The sequence below is a fragment of the Heterocephalus glaber genome, unplaced genomic scaffold, assembly GCF_053883595.1.
Source record: "Heterocephalus glaber isolate CG9 unplaced genomic scaffold, H.glaber_assembly_v1.0 deba00001745, whole genome shotgun sequence".
NCBI classification, from domain to species: Eukaryota; Metazoa; Chordata; class Mammalia; order Rodentia; family Bathyergidae; genus Heterocephalus; species Heterocephalus glaber.
The window spans coordinates 534736-551768 of NW_028258451.1; the positions used below are offsets into that span (position 1 = coordinate 534736).

Below are 17033 nucleotides of genomic sequence, written 5' to 3' on the forward strand. Positions count from 1 at the left end.
CTTTGAAAGGGATCAATAGAAATGAGCAATCTACATGAAAATAGACTGGGGAATAAAAAGAGTAGACAGTACGTGTGAGACAGTATTAGGAAGTCTAAAGTATGACTAGGTGGGTTCTCCTACAGTTAAAAAGCTATACAAATGGGACAAATATTTTTAAATCATTTAAGGGAGATAGAAAGCATCTGGAAAGAAATCCAAACAGGAGACGTGTTTACACTTGATGCACTGCACCGGTCAGGATTTGTGGCCGGTGGCTCTGGCGAAGGATTCTATGATGATGTCTGTGGGCTCTGCATGCTTCACCACTCCAAAGGAAGAGAATGGGAGAAATCACCACCCACGTCTGAATAGAAACCCTCTCTGAATGCTTGACTCACACTGGAACTGTGCATGAGGCAGGAAAGATTCCTAGAAGGCCTGAGGGAAAAGCAGGTGGAGAAGAGAGGAACCTACTCTTGAGAGACAGACAGGCCTGCCTTGAGGTGTGCGAGATCACTGCCAGTGTCCTCAGTGTCCTCAGTGTGGCTCAGGTGAAGCCAAAGACTTCTAGGTTTGAAGAGTCAGACAGAGCCTGAGCCCAGCACGGCATCAGAAACCTGGAGAGAATGCTGGGAAGAGGAAAACTACACAAAGGACGAGTTCTCTGTCTCAGTATGGTCCTATGCAAGTCCATGGCTGCCACGGCTGACCACCAAGTCGTGCACAAACAAGGGAGGTCCCAGGGGCTGGCTAAAGACACAGCAGCTGGAAGCTCCCAAGGACAAATAGAAATCAGCTGCATACCCGGGAAAGTTATCTAGTAACCAACACCTTCAGAGGACAGCTGAATCCAGAATAACTACAATGTATTTCCTATGATACTCCCTTTCAAAATAAAACTTTTATTTTATTTTTTTGGATATATTAATAATAGCTGGTTTGGAATCTTTGTCTAAAAAACGCAACATCTAGCCACATATTGAGGCAGTTCTTATTCTCTATCTTTACTTCCCTGAATATGGCTAACATTTAACATCATTCCTCATATATCTACTACTTTGCTGGAATTACACACACATACACACACACACACACACACACACAATTAGCTTATAATAAGCTTAGAATTTAACACCATCTTTACCAACAAACAAGAATGCTTTTCAAAAATACTGAACAATGACAAATGACTCCAAGATTCTGTATATCCCAGTCTAATGTGAATACATCATTACACCAGGGAGCAAAATGACTCATATGTGCAAGTAAGATCTTACAACACTGCGTGTGATGCATGAATACCAGAAGACTCCATGTACTCTTTTAATTGGGCTCCAATAATTAAGGGCCACAGACTGAGCACTGATCCAGATGACAGAAACTGATTCCTCACAGTTCCGGAAGCTGGGAGTCTGAGATGAGAAAAGCTGCGTGTCAGGTTCTGGTGAAAACTATTCGAGGTTGCAGGCTGCCCTGCTTCTCACTGTGTTCTCACATGACATAGAGAGGGTGAGGCAGCCCCCTGGGGTCTCCTCATGGGGCACCGATCCTATTCTTGAGACCTCTCTCCTCAGGACCCAGTCACTCCCAGAGTCTCCACCTCAGAGCACCAACACCGTTTGGGTTAGGGTTTCAAAATCTGATGTTTTGGAGGAGACACAAGAACTTTTTTTCAGTCCACTGCACTGAGTAAGGTAAAAGTGTCCTTGAAGAAATTAGGAAAGTGATTTCTGGGAAAGAAAAGAAAAGAGAGAGAGAGAGAGAGAGAGAGAGAGAGAGAGAGAGAGAGAGAGAGAGAGAGAGAGAGAGAGAGAGAGAGAGAGAGAGAGAGAGAGAGAGAGAGAGAGAGAGAGAGAGAGAGAGAGAGAGAGAGAGAGAGAGAGAGAGAGAGAGAGAGAGAGAGAGAGAGAGAGAGAGAGAGAGAGAGAGAGAGAGAGAGAGAGAGAGAGAAAGAAAGAAAGAAAGAAAGAAAGAGAAAGTAAGCAAGGAAGCAAGCAAGCCAGCAGCTGGGCCTGAAGATGAAGAGTCAAAGATCTGGTGCAGAGAACGTGACTGGGAAAAGTTAGGCCTCCCTGTACTCAGTCTGACTCCATCCTTACCTTTGTGATCTATTTATGATTCACCAATGTTTCTCCTTTGACAAAAATGAAAAATATCGACACTGTTCTGTAGACCAACAACGTGGGCTCTATAAAAAACAGAGACTTAGAGACAGTATTGATGAGATCCAAACAAAAGAAAAAGAATTAATGAAAAAAACCTCTCAGACTGACCTTAGCCAATGTGACCACTTGGAAGGCAGAGACTAGAACATGACAGGGAAGAACACAACTGCATCACAGAGCTATGGGGAGAACTAGTGTTCCATGCTGAGTCAAATCTTGGACCCCAGGTACTGGACACACAGTTCCAAAGCTCAGCCCTGACCCAGGCTCACAGGAAATGTCTCCTATAACCTACACTTCGTGATGCCCGAAAAATAAGAACACAACTGAAAATTTACTGAGCACTGATGCTATGCCAACCACTGCACTAAGGGCTGTAAATATAGTGACTGCTTTAATCCCAGATTATTATTGTTCACCTTCTGTATATGACAACTAGAGACACAGAGAAGTCAATCGAGTTGCCCCTAGTCACACCACTGCTTGGTGTCAGATGGGAGTTGAGTGTGGTAATTCAGGTCCTAGAGAGTTTGTCTTAACCAATTTGTTTGTTATAGAGGAAAGCTTCTGCAATCCAAGGTGTCTGCTGGGTTGGCTTTTTCTAGACCTGTGCAGTATGGTTTTTTCTTCATAAAAACAAGATCAGACAGTAGAGGTGATCATAAGGCAAGTGCCCCTTTAATATGGCAAGTGCCATGGAGACCAGCATCTGTGAGAAATGAGCATGAAAATGAAAACAGAATGGGATTGAGTCAGGTCAACTACTGGTGAGTTAGTCACAGGCAGTTTGCTACTTGGAACCAAGAGGGTTTGAGAAAGCTCCTGTTTGCACAAGTGCTACAAGAATCCCTATATTCTACAGGAGACTGACTTTAAAAGCATAAAATGTGGAGGACAGTAAAACTGGGGGAGGCCAAGTCACACAAGAAGGAAGCACAGTGTAGAGGTAAAGATGATTAGAATAAAAAGATGCAGATGTAAAAGAATACAATTACAACAGAGCTACCAACTTCTGTGTTTCTAATCCATTACTCAATAAGGGGCTCAGAGTGCATCCAGAAACAACACCAGCAGGTACAATGCATTAGTGCCTTTCTGAGATGATCATACTGGTATTCCTGCAATCACTGCTGCTCAGGAGGCACGTGCCTCGCAAGTCTACGCCAGCCTTGGCTAATTAGCAAGACTCCCAGGGCAGAAGAGAAGTCTCACCAAAGATCACAAGGAAATTTAGAGTCACGCTGGATGGGATCACTGTTTTGATTATAGAAATAGTACTGTGGGTGAATACGTGTGTCAAAAATTCTTAAATGGTACACTTTAACCTTGGGCATTTTATGGCTTGCAAATTATAGCACATGAAGCTATACAGCAAACGGGGAAATCTGACGTATAAAAAATGTTTTTACAAACATCTGAGGGCTCTGGACCCCAGTAAGTGGCAGACTACATGTGATCTGGCCTGAGTGTGTGCTGTCTCATTAGGCACGAACACCCTGGGGCACATTAGCTCATAGGTTTCCCGGTAAATCTGGGGGTTGGCTGATACAGTGTCTGTCTGTCTCAGTCTCTGTCTCTCTCACAAACACACACAGAGGAGAGAAATTCAGATCCATTCCACAGACCTATTAAACAAGTCGAGACAGAAGAGCAACATCAGCACAGCCAGAGATAGGGAGAGAGATGGTGGGTGCTGCCACCAGTTCCAGGTGTCTCCTGCTCCAAAGGATTGGTCTGGAATCAAGTGGAGGAGGTCAGCACCACTACTCTTGGCTAAAGGCCAGCTGTGTGCAGGTAAAGTCACCTGGTTGAGTAGCGAGGGTCATCTTGTGCTTCTATTCCTGGCTTGTGGTTTGGGAAGTTGAGACACACTGTCAGGAGTTCTCAGTTCCTCAGCTGTAGATGTGGAGAATGGAAAAACAAGCAAACAAATTGTTACCAGCTCCAAAGGCTGGATTCCCACTCCATGCTGCTTATAAAGCTGTGACGTTTGGGGTGAGGAGAACTGGACAAGATTACAACCCCTTGATAACCCACACCCATCCAATTTCTCAGTTTCATCTATGTTCTGAATCTGTGAGTGAAGACAACCAGGGCAGTATGGGTGTGTGACTTCATGCGTGCGTGCAAAGAACCTGGACCACAGCTAAGGTGCCTGAACATTTACCCTCAACTCTGGCCATCCAAATGTGCCAATTTCCCTGAGATAGCTCCCGCCCTAGGGGGAGAGGGCAGGTGAGAGCACAGTAACCTTCCACCCCAGGCATGCATCACTCTCAGGCCGCATACTTACGCCCTTCCCCAACTGCCCAGCGCCACTCTTGCCCAGAGTCTGTCAGCCCCAAAGTCCAAGGCTTTCATGAAGCGGTCCTGTGTGCTGCCCAACTGTTCACCTGCCCTCTGAGCGTCCTCTTCCTGGACCCTGTCTCCCAAACCTAGGTGGACTCTGCGCTATGAGGAAACTGACCAGGGTTGGTCTCTCTTGCTAGATCGGGCAGTAGGACTGCATTTGTCAGCAAATATGGGCTTTCTGGAGCCAGAGAAGTTATAGGTCTTGAGATTATCTGAATTCATCTCTCCACTTAGACCTGCAATTACCCTGTCACTTGCAGGGCTCTGACACCTTCTGCTAAGGGACCTTGAGGCACCTGTGAAGAAGCTGCAATTGATATTCCCAGGTCAAGTTATCATATTTGAGAGTTAAGATAAATAAAACTTGAGCAAATTAGCACTGAGTGGAAACAGTCCCAAGCCCCTGACATGAACTCTGTGTTTAGGGGTGAAGAGGGTAGGCAGACTTTCTCAGCACTGGCCTGGGGATGGTTCCACAGGGTCCACAGAGCAGATGTTCATGCCCATCCTCCGCTCCCTTCAGGTCACTGTCATGTTCATGTGTGGTTATATGTATGCCGTTGTTATTGTACCCTTTTGTAAAGGTATATTTTACAGTGTGACTGTTTTTAGACTTTTGAGACCACCATGGTGGGAATCCAGTTAAGCTGACAAAGTACCCCCTGTGGTACAGTAAATATTATTCTTTGTAGCATGGCACATTGTTCTTTTCACCTTGTTCTGTTTCAACAGACCTGCCATGAAACCATGATATAAACACTGAAGCACAGCATTCTCATGAAATGAGAAATTGTTACCAAGGAAAAATCTAAATAAGTCCTTTCTTTGTACTTACCTTGGATAAGTTAAAAGTCACTAATTTTGGAGGCCACACATACGGGCAATATTGTATTAACTTCTCAATGGTTTGATGTAATATGACACATCTGATGTGTGTGTTATGATAACAGTTGCTGCAGTTACTCTTAAAACACTTGAGATCGCATTTACCTAAATATCGACTCTTCACCTAGGCCTACAGATGACGGGTAACTAAAATGGGATGGCTGACTGAAAAGGAACTAAAATATGATTTTTAAAAACTTGGCATCTCTGCCTTCACATTTTATGTTACTTTTCCTGTTTGGATCCTTGGGTTAGATTCTACTTAGCTCTGCATGTAGATCATTTAAAAAATGTTTTTCCCAAGTTCAGAACACGGAGTCATCTTGCCCTATTGCTCTTTGCAGCTGTAGTTTTTCTTTCTCTCTCCCCTATATTCTGTTCCTAGCCTTGTGCAGCAGCAACCCAAATGCCTGAAGTCCTTCAGCCTTATCACCAGACACAGACCCACAAGCTCAGAATGTCAGGCACAGGACAATGACTATAGGAGAATTCAACATATTGTAGGGCAAGCTGACCATGGTCACCAGTGGGGTACTACGTAGAGAAGGACACATTTCAGACATTTGTGGGGAAATGGATGGATCTTGAGACCATAATACTAAGTGAAATAAATCAGACATAGAAGATTAAATATTACATGATTTCTCTAATATCAGAGACCCAAATTATAAGTAATTTACAAAGCAAAATAAAAGAGGGATTGTAGGAAATAGGGATGTGGACTTTGAGGAGATGGGAAGGGGATCTGGAGAAGGAGGGAAATGGGAGTGGAGTGTGTAAGAATAGGGCGTAAAAATGATCAAGATGCAATACGTATAGGTACCAATTTCCCATTATGAGTTTCATTGTGGTGTATTGCAAACATACATTACTGAAAAATTTATGAAAAAGAAAAACAGCTTTTGGAACCATGAATTTCCCAATAAAAATTACCATGATTGGGCCAGGGATTTAGCTCAGTGGTTCCATCGCCTGCCCCGCAAGTGCGAGGACTCAGGTTCCATCCCTGGTACCAAAAAAAAAATTACCATGATTTAGTTTACCCAAGCATATCCATAAAAACTTCCTGTTCTCTGAAGAGCAGCTTTGTCCTTCTCAACCAATGCTAATTTCCTTCAACTGAATCCTCAGTAGAGTTGAAGGCCCTCACTCTGAGGAAAGCTTGGGCAGGTTTGCAATAATTGGCCTGGATCATTTCTACCACCTCTGGGCCAAAAGATCCCATTGGCTGGTACCATTTTCACATTTGCACATACAGTGGACTCTTGAGTTCACAAATCAAGGGTCCACTGTAACCCATCTGTATACATCTGGCACTAATAAAGTATGACTAACTGTATGCAAAAGATAAATATCTTCTTCATTCACCTCTTACTCCCTGTCCCTTACTCTTTCCCCTAACCTAATTCCATCTTAAGCTTTGATGACCAACTCAGCAGTAACAGATAGCTTATGGAACCCAAAAGCTCAGACTTCCTAAGAGAGAAAACTCAGTTTGGCCAGCCCTCTGTGCTAGCACCATGACCAAGAACTCAAAGTGAGGGTGTGTGTGTGTGTGTGTGTGTGTGTGTGTGTGTGTATGCTTACTCTAGGAAGGATGTCTCACATTTATGGCCTGGAATTTTAGTGTGTACCTGAAGAGGAAGGAAGTTGGGCCATGAGCAGCACAGTAAGAGTGTCTCTGTGCACGCACCACTACCTCTTTCCTTCTTTTCTATGCTATGGAGCTAATTGGTGGCAGGAACAACGTGATGACATCTCTTCTTTGGTTCTGAGAGTCACGGGAACTGGAAAACACATGCACTGGTCGGGGGTGATTCTGTTCATAAATGGGAAAACATGGGCTGGATAAAGAGAGTGACCCACATCGATATGTGCCTGGGGAAAGCAAGGAGTCCTTCTAAAAGATTTTAAGGTTGAAAATGTTGTAGATAATGGTTATAAACATAAAAAATATTAGATACTATAAGATAAGGCCATGTGTTGTCTCCCTCGGCAGAGTGATATACATCTTCCTTGTGATAAGATACAGGGCCAGGGATACGGGGTAATGCAATGGTCACATTTTATTTTTTCCCCATTAAGTTTATTGGTACATTTTAGGTATAAAATACATTTACATACATCATTGGGATCTTGTACCATTACATGAGCATCTTGGTTCTTATTTTTTTCCCCTTCCCATGCCCTCCCTTCACCCCCTCCACCCTTCCCTATTTGCAAAGACCTTGTTTCCATTTTTTTCCTTTTCTCATATTTTTTCTTTTCCCTTCTTTCCTTTCCCCTACCCCCCCCACTTCCCCTGCTCCTTTAGACCTTTACTTCATGTTACACAATATCAATTATATATTTTTAAAATTAAAATATCAAGACCTAGGAGACATTACCACAGATTTTACAGAATTTAAAAGGATATAGAAAGCATATTTCAAAAATCTGTTTTGAAATAAATTTGACAACTTCTAAGAAGTACCTTGAAAGATAAATTAATGAAACTAACTCTGGAGGAAATATAAAATTTGAATAACACCTATTAAAGAAAGTATATTCCTAGCTTGAAAACCTACCTATATGACAACAACAGGCTCATATACATTTTAACTGATAAATTACATCAAACATTTAAAGCAGAAAAAAAAGGAACACTTCTCCCCTCATTTTAGGAAGTCAACATTGTGCTAATCCTAAAACTGGATAAAGATAATAGAAGAAAAAAGTATGAACATAGATAGAAATTTGTTTAACAAAACAAACTATTAGAAGTCAGATCTGGTAGTATGTAGAAAGTGGTTTTATTATAGGGATGGCAGTGTTGGTTCAGCATTGGAAGATCCACCCTCAAAAGTCATCATTTTAACAGAGGAAAAGAAAAAGCCATATGATCTTGACAGTAGTTGGAGAAAAAGTATTGGACTAAATTCCACATCTGTTCATGGTAAAAGCTATCAGGAGACTAGAAGTAGAACAGAACCTTCTCAACAGATTAAAGACATGTACTCCACACTTCCAGCAAGAACGCATTATATGAATGGAGAAGATAAAATGCTTTCTCCCTAAGATGGGGAACAAGGGCAGATATGCTTACTCTTCATCTGTCATTAAACTTTGAAACATAGGCCCAAACCAAAATAGTCTGGCAATAAAATGACACAATTAGGATAGGATTGGTAAGGTAGAAGCAAAATCTTTATATGTAGATGAAGGGATCATCTACAGAGAAAATACTAAGAAATGTCTAGGAGCCCCTAGAACTTGTATTGGAATTTAGCAGGATTAGAAAACACAAGTTATATATAAAAATTCAGGTCTATGTATACTTGCTATAAATGAAGAAGTGGATATTGAAATTTAAAGTTATGTAGGAGTACAAAGGACCTAGACAAGTGAAAAAAAATAGTGTTGGAAGACCTTCAGTATCTAGTTTTAAGACTTCTTCTAAAGCTACAGTAATCAAGGCAGTGTTGGTGTAAGGAAAGACATATAGATCATTGGAATAAAACAGAGAATCTAGAAATAGAACCACACATATATGGTCCACTGAGTTTTTAAAGATTATTTAACATTAACATTTTATAGAATATAAACTCAATTCAAGAGCCGAGGAAAAGTTAGTGTTTTCAGAAAACAGCACTAGAACACCTGGTATCCATATATAAAAAATTAACCTCAACCCTTTATTTCCATACATAAAAATAACTTGAAGGGATCTGTGAACCTAAATATGAAAGACTAAAACTATAAAACTTTAAGAAGAAATTATAAGGGAAAATGTTTATGAATTTAGGGTAGGCAAGAACTACCTAGGATACAAAAAACATGGTGTCTAAAAGAAAAAAATTGATAAATGAGATTCCATCAAAATTTAGAACTTTAAATGACATCATTAAAATGAAAAGTAGTCCTTAAACAGACCATATTTACAATGCATATAACCTATGAGCAGAATATATAAAGAACTCTTACAGCTCATTAATAGACAACCCAATGAAAAAGTAGACCGAAGATAATAAATAGCCAGTACAGCACAAGGAAAGGTGTGCAACTCTAGAATCAGAAAAATACTACTCAGTACAATAACAAGATTGAATTATACACTCATTAGGGAGATGAAGTCAAAAGTTTTAAAAGCCTTGTCATGACTTTTTCTTTTTGTTGGATTCTCCCCCTTGGCATTTAATTTGTCACTCCCAGTGGATTCATTCTGCTGGGCTTCCTGGGGTTGTGATCCTCATTGTCTTTTCCTAGGATATTGTCTACATTGTCTAAAATTTTTTGGAGTGCTGGTTTGGTATTCATGAAGTTCCTGAGGTGTTCTTTATCATGAAAGTATCTTATTTCTCCAACAATTTTGAAGGATAGTTTTGCAGGGTACATCAATCTGGGTTGGAGGCTGTTTTCCTTTAGGCCTTGAAATATATTAGCCCAAGCTCTTCTTGCCTTGAGGTTTTGCATTGAGAAGTCTGCTGTGATTGTGATGAGCTTTCCTTTGTATGTGATTTGTTTCTTTTCTCTCACTGCTTGTAGAATTTTGTTCTCCTGTTGGGTTTCTGGAATCCTATTACATGCCTATGTGTAGATTTTTTTTGATCTAGGCTAGCTGGAGTCCTATATGCCTCACTTATCTGTATGTCAAGTTCTTTTCCCCTGCTTGGGAAGTTTTCTGCCATCACTTCTGTGGACAGTTTTTTTATGTCATCTTCACTCTCTCCTCTTTCTTCATCGACTCCAGTCAGTCTTATGTTATTCTTCTTTGCATTGTCTAACAGCTGCTGGATTGATTTCTCATGTTCCCTTACAATTTTAAAGCAATTTTTCTTTTCCTGGTCACTAATTGCAATCTTATCTTCTATATCTGAAATTCTATCCTCACATTGGTTCATTCTGCTGCGCAGACTTTCGGTGGCATTTTTAAACTCCTGGAAATCTGTTTGCATCTGCTTTATGGATTCCATTTGTTTCCTATGCTGGGATTCCATCATGTTCCTCAGCTCTTCTATGTTTTTTATCTGTGTCCTCTCTAGATTTATTAATCATGTCTTGCACTATGAGCACAATCTTTGCTGTTATCTGAGTAATTATTTCTGATTTCATTTTTCCCAGATCCTCTTTTGTTGCCAGTTCAGAGAGTCCAGGTGGTTGAGTATCAGATTGTTCCATCTTGTTTCCCTTTGGGTTTGCTGTAGGTGATCTGGAAGTCTGTTTTTGAGGCTTGTTTACATGTCTTCTCATTTCCATGGTTGCGGGGTGCTTCTGGTGCCTGCGTGGCTCACCTTCTCTGCCCTAGGAGTGTGGAGTGATGGCGGGGGAGCCTCCTTCTGGGTGGTGGGACTGGCTCACCTTCTCTGCCCTAGGAGTGTGGAATGGCAGTGGGGGAGCCTCCTTCTGGGCCTCTCTCTGGATATTTAGCCCTCCACACTGGGCATTGAACCCAGAGGTCCTCTATCACTGAGCTACATCACCATTTTCATTTCTCATCTTGAAACAGGGTCTCACTAAGTTGCCAAGCTTGGCCTCAAACTTGTAATCCTCCAGCTTCATCCTCCAAACCAGCCAAAACCATAGGCATGTGCCTGTATAACTAGCCATTGTCATACTTTCCTTCAGTTTACTATACATTTTTTTTGTAAGTTACTAGAACATATTTATATTGGCTAATAAATGTCTTGATACATTAAGTCTAACATATGGTGCTATTGGAGACAGTTTCTATAGACTCCTTTTGTGATATTGTGAAATATATATTTTGTATTCATCCCCACTTCCTAGCATAAAGCTCTTAAAATCCATGGAATCTCTGAAATCATAGTGCTTTTTGTAAGCCTAATAATTTACTTATGGTCATCATCCCCTACCTAGCTTCACCATGGGAGTCTGTTGCCAGAAACACCATGGCAGAATTGTAGGGTCAGAACATTTAGTTCTACCTTCCAACTGCTGGCAGAAGGATAACAGACTGGAGCTTTACTTGGTCAAAAATGGCCAATGATGTAATCAATCATACCTATGAAACAAATCCTCCATACCCCTCCCCCAGAGTACAGGAATTGGAAGGGATTGGGATAACTGAACATGTGAAGTCTCTTGATGTATGACACATCAGAGAAAGTATTTAAGCTCCATGCCTCATCTCCCACCTTGCCCTGTACATGTCTTCATCTGTATCCTTTGTAATATCCTTTTTAATAAACTGGAAAACATACTGCTAATATGGATCCTTGGCCACGTATAAGATGAAAATCAGATGAGGTCTGATTCCTGACCCTGCTAATAACCATCACCATTGTGCACCCTCTTTCTCAACACTAAGGGGAAGGTACCTCTAGTGGTTTCCAAAATGTTGTCAATCAGCTAATAGTTCTTTCTCAATTTGAATAGAATTCATGAATTGGCAATTGCCATTCCCTTAGCATTAGCAGCTCTTTGACTGCCTGTGGCTCTCAGCACTTGATGCTAAAGTTTTGAGCTTTGAGTGCCAATACCTCTTAGCACTCGGTGTTACAGCTTTTAGTGTTAGAAATCCTGAACCCTCCCAGTTGCCCTTACAGCTTCTCAGCATCTGAGGTTTGTATCCTCCTCTTGGCAAATTTCTGTAGCTCTTCCAACATCTTCTGCTGCCTCTCTGAGCTTTTCTACTGATCTCTATAGGCTCTGATGATCTCTGTAGTTCCACTCAGGTTTCTGTAGGTCTCCATAAATCTCTGCAGGTATCTGTCGCACTCTGGAGCTCCCATCCTGGACTGAAGCCCAATCTCCTATACTCCACAGACCTATGTTGAAACTTTTGAAATAGTGACAAAGAGGGCCATTTCATCTGAGACAGGTATATATTTCAAGCCTGCTGTGACTAAGGTAAATATATCCCAGAGAGGCTGTAGGGTATCTGGGACACCCTTACTGCTCATGGTGACACTTCAATGAACTGCTGGAGAGGTAGCTGTTTGATTGACAGCTCACGTGTCTTCCTGAAAATGGTGGTGCTGAAGGTGTAATGACAGCTACTTTCAAGGAGTTTCCAGGAGGAGTGGCAGTGGTTATCATGACCCATTGCAGTTTGCAGATTTTAGGGACAGTGGCGGTAGGCCCCATGCCCCTCCTTGTTTGCACCTAAAGTGTGGTCTTCTGTGGGCTCCTCAGAGAGTAGCAACAGCAGTAGCCTGGGGCAGGGGAGGGGTGTGGCAGCAGTTGATGCAAATGTAGCTCCTGTCAGGGTTGCAAGAGGAAGAGGTGAGTGGTGGTTTGGAGAGTGTTTGTACTGGCAAGTACAAAGAAAGAGAGAAGAAGCTAGAGGTGATGCTCTTAGCCACCCTTGGGACAGCAGTGTGGAAGGGCCAGATGGCTATCAATGAGATCAAGCCCCTTTTGATAGGAAAAGTGGGTAGATAGAGCCAGGCATGCCTTTCCTATCCCATGAGGGCTTCCCTGAGTTCTGTGAAATGCTAAGCAAATAAGTGGAACTCAGAAGATGTTGTGAGTATTCTGATTTACAGCTGGAAGGCCAGAAGCACAGGGAAAAAATAAAGGTGTGCAACTGGAATCTTAGGGTGGGGGGTATTCTTGGGAGAATAACTTCAACCTGTAGGATATGGTGTAGGATATGGCATCAGTCAAAACTGAATTGAATTTATTATCCCCAGCTGGTGTCTTCTCTTGCATGCTGATGGAAGAAAATATTCACATCTTTTAGGGTCATAAGAAATTGTCTATGTGGATTTTGTTTTAGGAGCAGAGAAAAAAATCAGTGTGTTTATCCCACACACCTTTCCCTTTGTCTTGGGACCATATTTATCTGACTGTGTGTATGTATACCAAATTTCTGATGAAGCTGGACTACTCTGAAAATGAGATTCACCTTTTACCAGCATTTATTGGTGCTCCTGCTGTTGCAGTTTGTTTCATGGCCTTCCTAAACTACTCTATAAAGTCTTTATTCCTTGTAGTGTGTAGTCACTGAAGCCTTTCTGAATAGCTTAGGTTTAACAGAGATTTCCTTATTTGCATTGAGGCAGTAAGTCTTTGCCCTTTGGCAAGGAAGGGAATGTGTTAAAGTTCTACTTCAATGATAATAAGATTGTAAGTGAGCCTTAGCTTTCTCTTCATGCTTCTTCATGGCTCAAGGTCAACCACAGGAAACTGACTGATGCCCTCTTGGGGCTATACAACACTTGGCATATTTTAGTCTTTCTACATGCTCAAGAGTATGTCACAGGTAGTTAAGAGCTCTATGAACAATTTCCTTTGATGCATCTTTAAATCTTTTGGCAAGCCTCTAGTTTCTCTCAACAGATACAGTAGTCTTAGGTTACTCCATTGTTAAGCAATTGAATCAGATTGAATTTTTACTAATGTCCTGGCATAGAGCTTTTCTTTCAAGTGAGCTGAATGGGGAATGAGTTAGGACAAAAAATGGAACTTCACCATGGAGCTACCTGCAGGTCACATAATGGCATTGCTCCAAGGATGGGTTTGGGAGGATTTACAAGCTCACTTGTCTCCTCTCAGTTTCAAGCTTACGATTTACATGCTATTGTGCTTGTGAAGCTCCTGGCTTGAGGAATGGAGATCAATAGTAGAGCTCTTGCCTAGTGTTCACCAGGCCATAAGCTCAATGCACAACCGCAAGAGCAAAAAAGTCAGTGTAAAGCTGAGAAGAAAAGGATTGCAATGGACTAAGTTAAAAATACACAAATATTGGAGACCCCTGCAGAGGATCCCAATCTCCTCCTCAGTGCTACAATGTAAGGCAAGAAGAAAGACTCAGAGACAGAATTAAGGAGAGAAATGGGGAACTGGGATGGTCAAAGCCGAGCAAACGGCAAAGACCTTGAACAGCCAGAGCTGCTGATATTTATTGGTGACACAATCATTTGTAAAACTGGGGTGAGAGGACTTCATGTGGTCGCTAGGGATAAGTTGCTGATGCAGGCAAGGCCTGTAAAAGAAGAGACAAAGCATTCTTATGTTAGGAACAGAACAGACCAGATATGGTTGTGGTTAACAATTAACCTTTCTTTTCAGTTAAGAAGGTTTTAATTCTGGGAACGGAATTTGGGTAAGAGTCACTCTGACCTCATCCTATGTCAGAGCTCCAGAGCTTCATAGGCTGTTTCTCTAGCCTCTGCTGTGGCTGTTGGTGGGGGGATGGTACTGATTTGTACACCATCCATAATGCTCCTATGAGTTACATAGGCTTCAGTTGGATTCACTTTTTAAAACAAGCCAATTGTGGGGTTAAATCTTTACAAACTGCACTACTTATAGTCTGCTTTGCGCATAATCAACAGGGAGGTCACCAACACACAACCCAACTCTTTTTAATGGGGTTCAAAATTTTATTTAAATCTTTGGGTAATTTCTAGTTATAAAAATTTACTTTGATAATTTTGTGCATATGCATATTGCTTGTATGGAAAAGTGGATTGAAAGATGGCTTCTCTCTACAATTCTGAAAGTCTTCCCAATCACTTCATTTGTTTTACAAAGTAAACATATACAATAAAAATTCACTTATTTTACAAGTAAAAATCCAAAGTCTTGGGCCAGGGATTTAGCTCAGTGGCCCTGCAGCTGCCTTGCAAGTGCAAGGCCCTGAGTTCTATCCCTGATCAAAAAAAACCAAACAACAACAAAAAATACCTCAAAAGTCTTCAATAACAAAATGACTTTCTATCGGTTGTACTGTTGGGTGGTACAAAAAACATTAATGATTTTCAATAAACAATACTACATCCAATATAATAATTGCCCTAATGAACCAGTAAAATTGCAACATAGTTCAAAATTATTTTTTTACAAAATTCCCATCATGTGTCCACAAATATTTCAAAGGAAAAATATAACTAGCAAGCATCAAGATAATGCTAATTCACAGTACTTTGTTTATTTGGCTGTATGTCTTCTTTCTGAGTGAAGCTAAAATCCTAAACATGTCTCAGCCAATATCATTCCAATCCTTTAACGCCCATATGTTTGGGTTATTCATTTTTTCTTTCTTTCTTTCTTTCTTTTTTTTTTTTTTTTTTTGGTATCAGGGATTGAACTCAGGATCTTGTACTTGCAAGGCAGGCATACTACCACTGATCTAAATCCTTGGCCCCCCCATATGTTGGTGTGTATCCTTCATCTTCTAATATCCATACATCTTTGCTTGAAAACTAAAGCACTGAAATGGAAATGAATGTGGACATTATAGGCCATAAACATGAACTAAAATTAATAATATCAACAAGAATGCTATTCTGGTCCTCAGTTCCAATGATTTCAAACCTAAGAAGCCCTCTGATTCAAAATATAAAAATGATTCAAGTATAGAATAAGAATATTCTATTTAGTCACAAACACAAACACAAAGATTTGAAACCACTTCTGAGGCATTTCTGTATAGTAAGAATCCAGCCTGCACTTTTTAGTGACAGAATATTAAACTAAGAAGTCCTTGTAAAGGTCACAGTGTTGACAAAATTCCACATGATAGAAGCATCTGCACAGACACAGGAAACAATACTAGGCCCTTCCACACAGCTGTTAAATTCTTGACGACTTCATTTTAAGTCAACGTCTCTTCATGCCCTATGTATTCCCCAACGTCTGCTTGATGAAATAGCACAATCGCCATGGGGTCTACTTTCCTACAGTCTTGGGTAGACTTTGCTGCTACCACAAAACCCAAAGGGATGTCTGCCAGGGAGTACAGCACCACTCCTGGTACTGAGAAGTATTTTCAGTGATCTGGCCCAAACCAGATTTCAATACATGATTTCCATACAGGAAGGACTGCTCTGCTCCAGGCTTTATCCACACTTTATACTTGGCGTGAGGTGCCAGGTAATCTAGAGCCATAATGTGCAGCCGAAACTTGTGAGTCTTGGTGAATTTTCCGAAGCTGGTCCCCAGTGACACCAGCTTGTCCCCGGAGATATTGGAGGCCAACTTCAGCATCTTCTCACTCACATAGTACACCCGGTCGTTGTGCAGCCTAAAACAGTAGGTGCCATTGGGCCTGTCAACCAGCAGCTGAAGATTCTCATTATTCCTCAGATAGAGGACCAATAACCAAAATATTTTTTAAAATTCCAAAAAAATAAAAGAACCAATCAAAAATAGGCAATTGAAATGAATAGACACTGCTAAAAAGAAGTACAGGTAACCAGTAAGCACATCAAAAAGTTCTGTATTTTTAGCCATTAGAGAAATGCAAATCAAAGCATTACTTCAATTGCATCTGACTCCACAAACAAAGGCTACTATCAAGAATTCAAACAGCAACAAATGTTGGCAGGGTTGTGGAGCAACAAGAACATTCTATGTCGTCAGTGGGAATGTAAACAGTACAACTGCTATGGAAATTAGTATGGAGATTTTACAATAACCTAAAAATAGAACTTCCAATTGACCTATACCTACCTCTTCTGGGTATCTTCCTTAAAGAATTAAAGACATCATATTACAGGGATTCATGCATACCCACGTTTATAGCAGCACAACTCATAGTAGCTAAATTTTGTGAGGAGCCTATAAGTCCCTAAATAGAAGAATGGGTAAAGAAAGTGTGAGAAGACAGACAGACAGACAGATGGACAGATAGAACTCTGCAACGTGGAAGGATTGATCTGAATCATTTGTGAGAAATGGATGGATCTTGAGACCATAATA

At 41.0% G+C, this 17033-nt stretch overlaps 1 pseudogene; it reads right to left on the minus strand.

Annotated features, from left to right (window-relative positions):
- Positions 1-15355: 15355 nt before the first annotated feature.
- LOC101699094 (60S ribosome subunit biogenesis protein NIP7 homolog pseudogene) lies at positions 15356-16445 on the minus strand (annotated as a pseudogene).
- Between the last annotated feature and the right edge of the window lie 588 nt (positions 16446-17033).